Here is a 5,594-nt window from a genome sequence, read left to right as displayed (position 1 = left end):
GAGGAAGCCCAGTTTCCCCTCTCGGACTCTCTCCTCAGGGCGGCCTCCTTTTCAACTGTACTGGTTTGCCAACCTGGGGAGTGGGTCCCGGCAGAGCTCCAAGGGAGAAATTAGGAGTGGGCCCACGCACCTCTCGAACCCACTCCTTTTTTGCAAGCCGGAGCATCTGCCCCGACCACTCTGTGCGTTCAGTCCTAACTGCCATCCACCTTAGCGCCCGGGAACACAACATTAGAAGACCCCGGGCCTCAGCCAGGAACGCCCTTCCTGAGCGCAATCTTCACGTGTTTTGTGTTTTGGTGATAGCAGGCAGAATGGGACCTGGACGTTACCTTGACAGAAAAAGAGGCCTGTGAAGGAAGGCTTCTCTGGAACAGCCTCTTGTTTCTGGAGGTTAGCACCGCTGAACCCTGTCTGCCTGGATGCCTTAGGGACTCAGCCACTTACCCCGAGGAATCCAAGCTGTAGAGTTACCGAAACTTAGCTTGCATTGCTCGTCTTGAAGCTGGAGGGATTTGACAGGGTTTGAGGAGGAGAGACTCAGGAACGGTTCCGGTCCGTCACACCGAGTGAGAAACAGGGGCGTGCAGCAGGCAGCTCTCACCCTCCTCTTGTTTCATGAGGCCACTCGCCTGGCCCCGTGTGTCCGTGCAGGCATAAAGGCAGCCACTCCCCTCGAACAGACAACCCTGGAGGGAACCCGTTCTCCCTCTTCAAGCAGCCTTTCCTGAGACTGCAGGCCCTTGGCCGCGAGAGTGTGTGGGAGCTCGCTCAGGGCTTCTGGAAGCATATTCTGAGGGAGACTTGCGATGGGGCAGAAGACAGAACACGACTCGCCCCTTGTCTCAGGAAGCCAGCCTGATGGCCCCGCTTTGCCTAGAGGTCTGATGGCTAGCTGACTTACTCAAAGAAGCAGCAGTGTAGAGGGACCGGGTGGTAGCTACACTAGCGTCACTCTTGCTGGCGGTAGAAGCTCTTCCAGTGGGTGTGCGTGAAAGGCAGGGCAATGATCCCATCTTCCCGGGGTGCGTGCGTGAGAGCACTGTAAGTGAGTCCCACACCGTTTCCTGAGTGAGACTCTGGTTGCGGCAGAACGCAGGACTCGACTCCCTGCTTGTTTCAGGAAAGCAGGCCTGCGTTTCTGCCGGCAGCTCTAATTGCTAGCGAGGAATCTCGAAGCAGGACCCGTGTGGAGAATCCGTGCTTTAGCTAGCGCCGACCTCTCTGAGGGAGGAAGGCGGGTACAGTGTACCGTGTGTGAGAGCCTCGCGCACGGCTCCCGTTCGTAAAAGCGAGGGAGAGGCAGGCCGGTGCGGAAGACAGGCACCCATCGCCTCGGCTCTTGCTACCTGAAGCTCACACCAACCCTCGAGGTGTGGTTGGAACTCTCAGTGCTCAACCCTGCCTGCAAAAAACAAGCTCACAAGGAAGCCTACTTTACCCTCACCGAGCCTCTCCTCAGCGCGGACTCATTTTCAACCGTGCCGGTGTGCCAACCTGGGCAGTGGATCCTGGCAGAACTTCCAGGGAGAAAGAGGCAGTGGGCCCAAGGCACCTCTCGACTCAACTCCTATTTCGCGAGCAGGCCTGTGAAAGAAGGCTGCTCTGGAACGCCCTCTTGTTTGGGGAAGAGAGCACAGCTGAACCCTGTGTGTCTGGAATCCTTAGGGACCCAGCCACTTACCACGAGGTATCAAGCGATAGAGTTACCGAAACTTAGCTTGCATTGCTCGCCTTGAGGCTGGAGGGATTTGACAGGGTTCGAGGACGAGAGACTCGGGAACGTTTCCCGTGCGTCACACAGAATGAGAAACAGGAGCGTGTAGCAGGCAGCTCTCACCCTCCTCTTTTTTCATGAGGCCACTCGCCTGGCCCCGTGTTTGCGTGCAGGCATAAAGGCAGTCACTCCCCTCGAACAGACAACCCTGAAGGGAACCCGTTCTCTATTTTCAAGTAGCTTTTCCTGAGACTGCAGGCCCTCGGACGCGAGGGTGTGTGAGAGCATGGCCAGGGCTTCTGGAAGCATATTCTGAGGGAGACTCGGGATGGGGCAGAAGGCAGAACACGACTTGCCCCTTGTCTCAGGAAGCCAGCCTTGCGGCACCGCTTTGCCTGGAGGCCTGATGGCTAGCGGACTTACTCGAAGTAGCAGCAGTGTAGACGGACCGTGTGGTAGCTAGAGTAGCGTCACTCTTGCTGGCGGTGGTAGCTCTTCCAGTGGGTGTGCGTGAAAGGCAGGGCAATGATCCCATCTTCCCGGGGTGCGAGCGTGAGAGCACTGCAAGTCAGTCCCAAACCGTTTCCTGAGTGAGACTCTGGCTGTGGCAGAACGCAGGACTCGTCTCCCCGCTGGTTTCAGGAAATCAGGCCTGCACTTCTGCCGGCAGCTCTAATTGCTAGCGAAGAAACTCGAAGCAGGACCCGTGTGGAGAAACCGTGCTTTAGCTAGCGCCGACCTCTCTGAGGGAGGAAGGCGGGTACAGTGTACCGTGTGTGAGAGCCTCGCGCACGGCTCCCGTTCGTAAAAGCGAGGGAGAGGCAGGCCGGTGCGGAAGACAGGCACCCATCTCCTCGGCTCTTGCTACCTGAAGCTCACACCACCCCTCGAGGTGTGGTTGGAACTCTCAGTGCTCAACCCTGCCTTGGAAGAAACAAGCTCATAAGGAAGCCTACTTTCCCCTCACGGAGCCTCTCCTCAGCGCGCCCTCCTTTTCAACCGTGCTGGTGTGCCAACCTGCGGAGTGGATACCGGCAGAACTTCCAGGGAGAAAGAGGCAGTGGGCCCAAGGCACCTCCCGACTCAACTCCTATTTCGCGAGCAGGCCTGTGAAGGAAGGCTGCTCTGGAACACACTGCTGTTTGGGGAGGAGAGCACAGCTGAACCATGTGTGTCTGGAATCCTTAGGGACCCAGCCACTGAACACGAGCAATCCAAGCGATAGAGTTTCCGAAACTTAGCTTGCATTGCTCGTCTTGAAGATGGAGGGATTTGACAGGGTTCGAGGACGAGAGACTCGGGAACGGTTCACGACCGTCACACCGAGTGAGAAACAGGAGCGTGCAGCAGGCAGCTCTCACCCTCCTCTTGTTTCATGAAGACACTCGCCTGGCCCCGTGTGTGCGTGCAGGTATAAAGGCAGCCACTCCCCTCGAACAGACAACCCTGCAGGGATCCCGTTCTCCCTCTTCAAGCAGCCTTTCCTGAGATTGCAGGCCCTTGGCCACGAGAGTGTGTGGGAGCTCGGCCAGGGCTTCTGGAAGCATATTCTGAGGGAGACTTGCGATGGGGCAGAAGGCAGAACACGACTCGCCCCTTGTCTCAGGAAGCCAGCCTGGCGGCCCCGCTTTGCCTAGAGGTCTGATGGCTAGCTGACTTACTCAAAGAAGCAGCAGTGTAGAGGGACCGGGTGGTAGCTACACTAGCGTCACTCTTGCTGGCGGTAGAAGCTCTTCCAGTGGGTGTGCGTGAAAGGCAGGGCAATGATCCCATCTTCCCGGGGTGCGAGCGTGAGAGCACTGCAAGTGAGTCCCACACCGTTTCCTGAGTGAGACTCTGGTTGCGGCAGAACGCAGGACTCGACTCCCCGCTTGTTTCAGGAAAGCAGGCCTGCGTTTCTACCGGCAGCTCTAATTGCTAGCGAGGAATCTCGAAGCAGGACCCTTGTGGAGAATCCGTGCTTTAGCTAGCGCTGACCTCTCTGTGGGAGGAAGGCGGGTACAGTGTACCGTGTGTGAGAGCCTCGCGCAGGGCTCCCGTTCGTAAAAGCGAGGGAGAGGCAGGCCGGTGCGGAAGACAGGCACCCATCGCCTCGGCTCTTGCTACCTGAAGCTCACACCAACCCTCGAGGTGTGGCTGGAACTCTCAGTGCTCAACCCTGCCTGCAAAAAACAAGCTCATAAGGAAGCCTACTTTACCCTCACCGAGCCTCTCCTCAGCGCGGACTCATTTTCAACCGTGCCGGTGTGCCAACCTGGGGAGTGGATCCTGGCAGAACTTCCAGGGAGAAAGAGGCAGTGGGCCCAAGGCACCTCTCGACTCAACTCCTATTTCGCGAGCAGGCCTGTGAAAGAAGGCTGCTCTGGAACACACTGTTGTTTGGGGAGGAGAGCACAGCTGAACCATGTGTGTCTGGAATCCTTAGGGACCCAGCCACTGAACACGAGCAATCCAAGCGATAGAGTTTCCGAAACGTAGCTTGCATTGCTCGTCTTGAACATGGAGGGATTTGACAGGGTTCGAGGACGAGAGACTCGGGAACGGTTCATGACCGTCACACCGAGTGAGAAACAGGAGCGTGCAGCAGGCAGCTCTCACCCTCCTCTTATTTCATGAAGGCACTCGCCTGGCCCCGTGTGTACGTGCAGGTGTAAAGGCAGCCACTCCCATCGAACAGACAACCCTGGAGGGAACCCGTTCTCCCTCTCAAGTACCCTTTCCTGAGACTGCAGGCCCTTGGCCGCGAGGGTGTTTGGGATTTCGGCCTGGGCTTCTGGAAGCATATTCTGAGGGAGACTTGGGATGGGGTAAAGGCAGAACACGACTCGCCCCTTGTATCAGGGAACCAGCCCTGCGGCCCCGCTTTGCCTGGAGGTCTGATGGCTATTGGACTAACTCAGAGAAGCAGCAGTGTAGAGGGACCGTGTGGTAGCTAGAGTAGCGGCACTCTCGCTGGCGGTGGAAGCACTTCCAGTGGGTGTCCGCAAAAGCCTGGGCAACGATCCCATCTTCCCGCGGTGCATGCGTGAGCGCACTGCAAGTGAGTCACAAACCATTTCTGAGTGAGACTCTGGCTTCGTCAGAACGCAGAACTCGACTCCTCGCTTGTTTCAGGAAAGCAGGCCTGCACTTCTGCAGGCAGGTCTAATTGCTAGCGTACTAAAATCATAACCCGTGTGGAGAAACCGTGCTTTAGCTAGCGCCGACCTCTCTGAAGGAGGAAGGCTTGTACAGTATCGTGAGTGAGAGACTGTTGCACGGCTCCCGTTCGTAAAAGCGAGGGAGAAGCAGGCCGGTGTGGAAGACAGGCACCCCTCAGCTCGGCTCTTGCTACCTAAAGCTGACATCACCGCTCGACGTGTGGTTGGAACGCTCAGTGCTCAACCCTGCCTTGGAAGAAACAAGCCCGTAAGGAAGCCCAGTTTCCCCTCTCGGAGCCTCTCCTCAGGGCGGCCTCCTTTTCAACTGTGCTGGTGTGCCAATCTGGGGAGTGGGTCCCGGCAGAACTCCAAGGGAGAAAGAAGCAGTGGGCCCAAGGCACCTCTCGACTCAACTCCTCTTTCGCGACGCCGGGGCAATGCCACCGGCCCCTCTGTGTGCTGAATCCTAAGTGCCATCCACCTTAGCGCCAAGGAACACAAGTTTTGAGGACCCCGGGCTTCAGCCAGGAACGCCCTTCCTGCGCGCCATCTTCACGTCTTGTGTGTTTTGGTGAAAGCAGGCGGAACGGGACCTGGACGTTACCCTGACTCTGAAGAGGCCTGTGAAGGAAGGCTGCTCTCGACCCTCCTCTTGTTTGGGGAGGTGAGCATGGCTGTACCCTGTGTGCCTGGGTGTCGTAGGGACCCGGCCACTACCACGAAGAATGCAAGCGGTA

Source organism: Eumetopias jubatus, unplaced genomic scaffold (assembly GCF_037043125.1).
Source record: "Eumetopias jubatus isolate StellerSeaLion01/CBP00866 unplaced genomic scaffold, mEumJub1_p1.0 scaffold_5, whole genome shotgun sequence".
Taxonomy (NCBI): domain Eukaryota; kingdom Metazoa; phylum Chordata; class Mammalia; order Carnivora; family Otariidae; genus Eumetopias; species Eumetopias jubatus.
The sequence above is the reverse complement of the archived record's forward strand: the minus strand, read 5'-3'. Positions refer to the sequence as shown.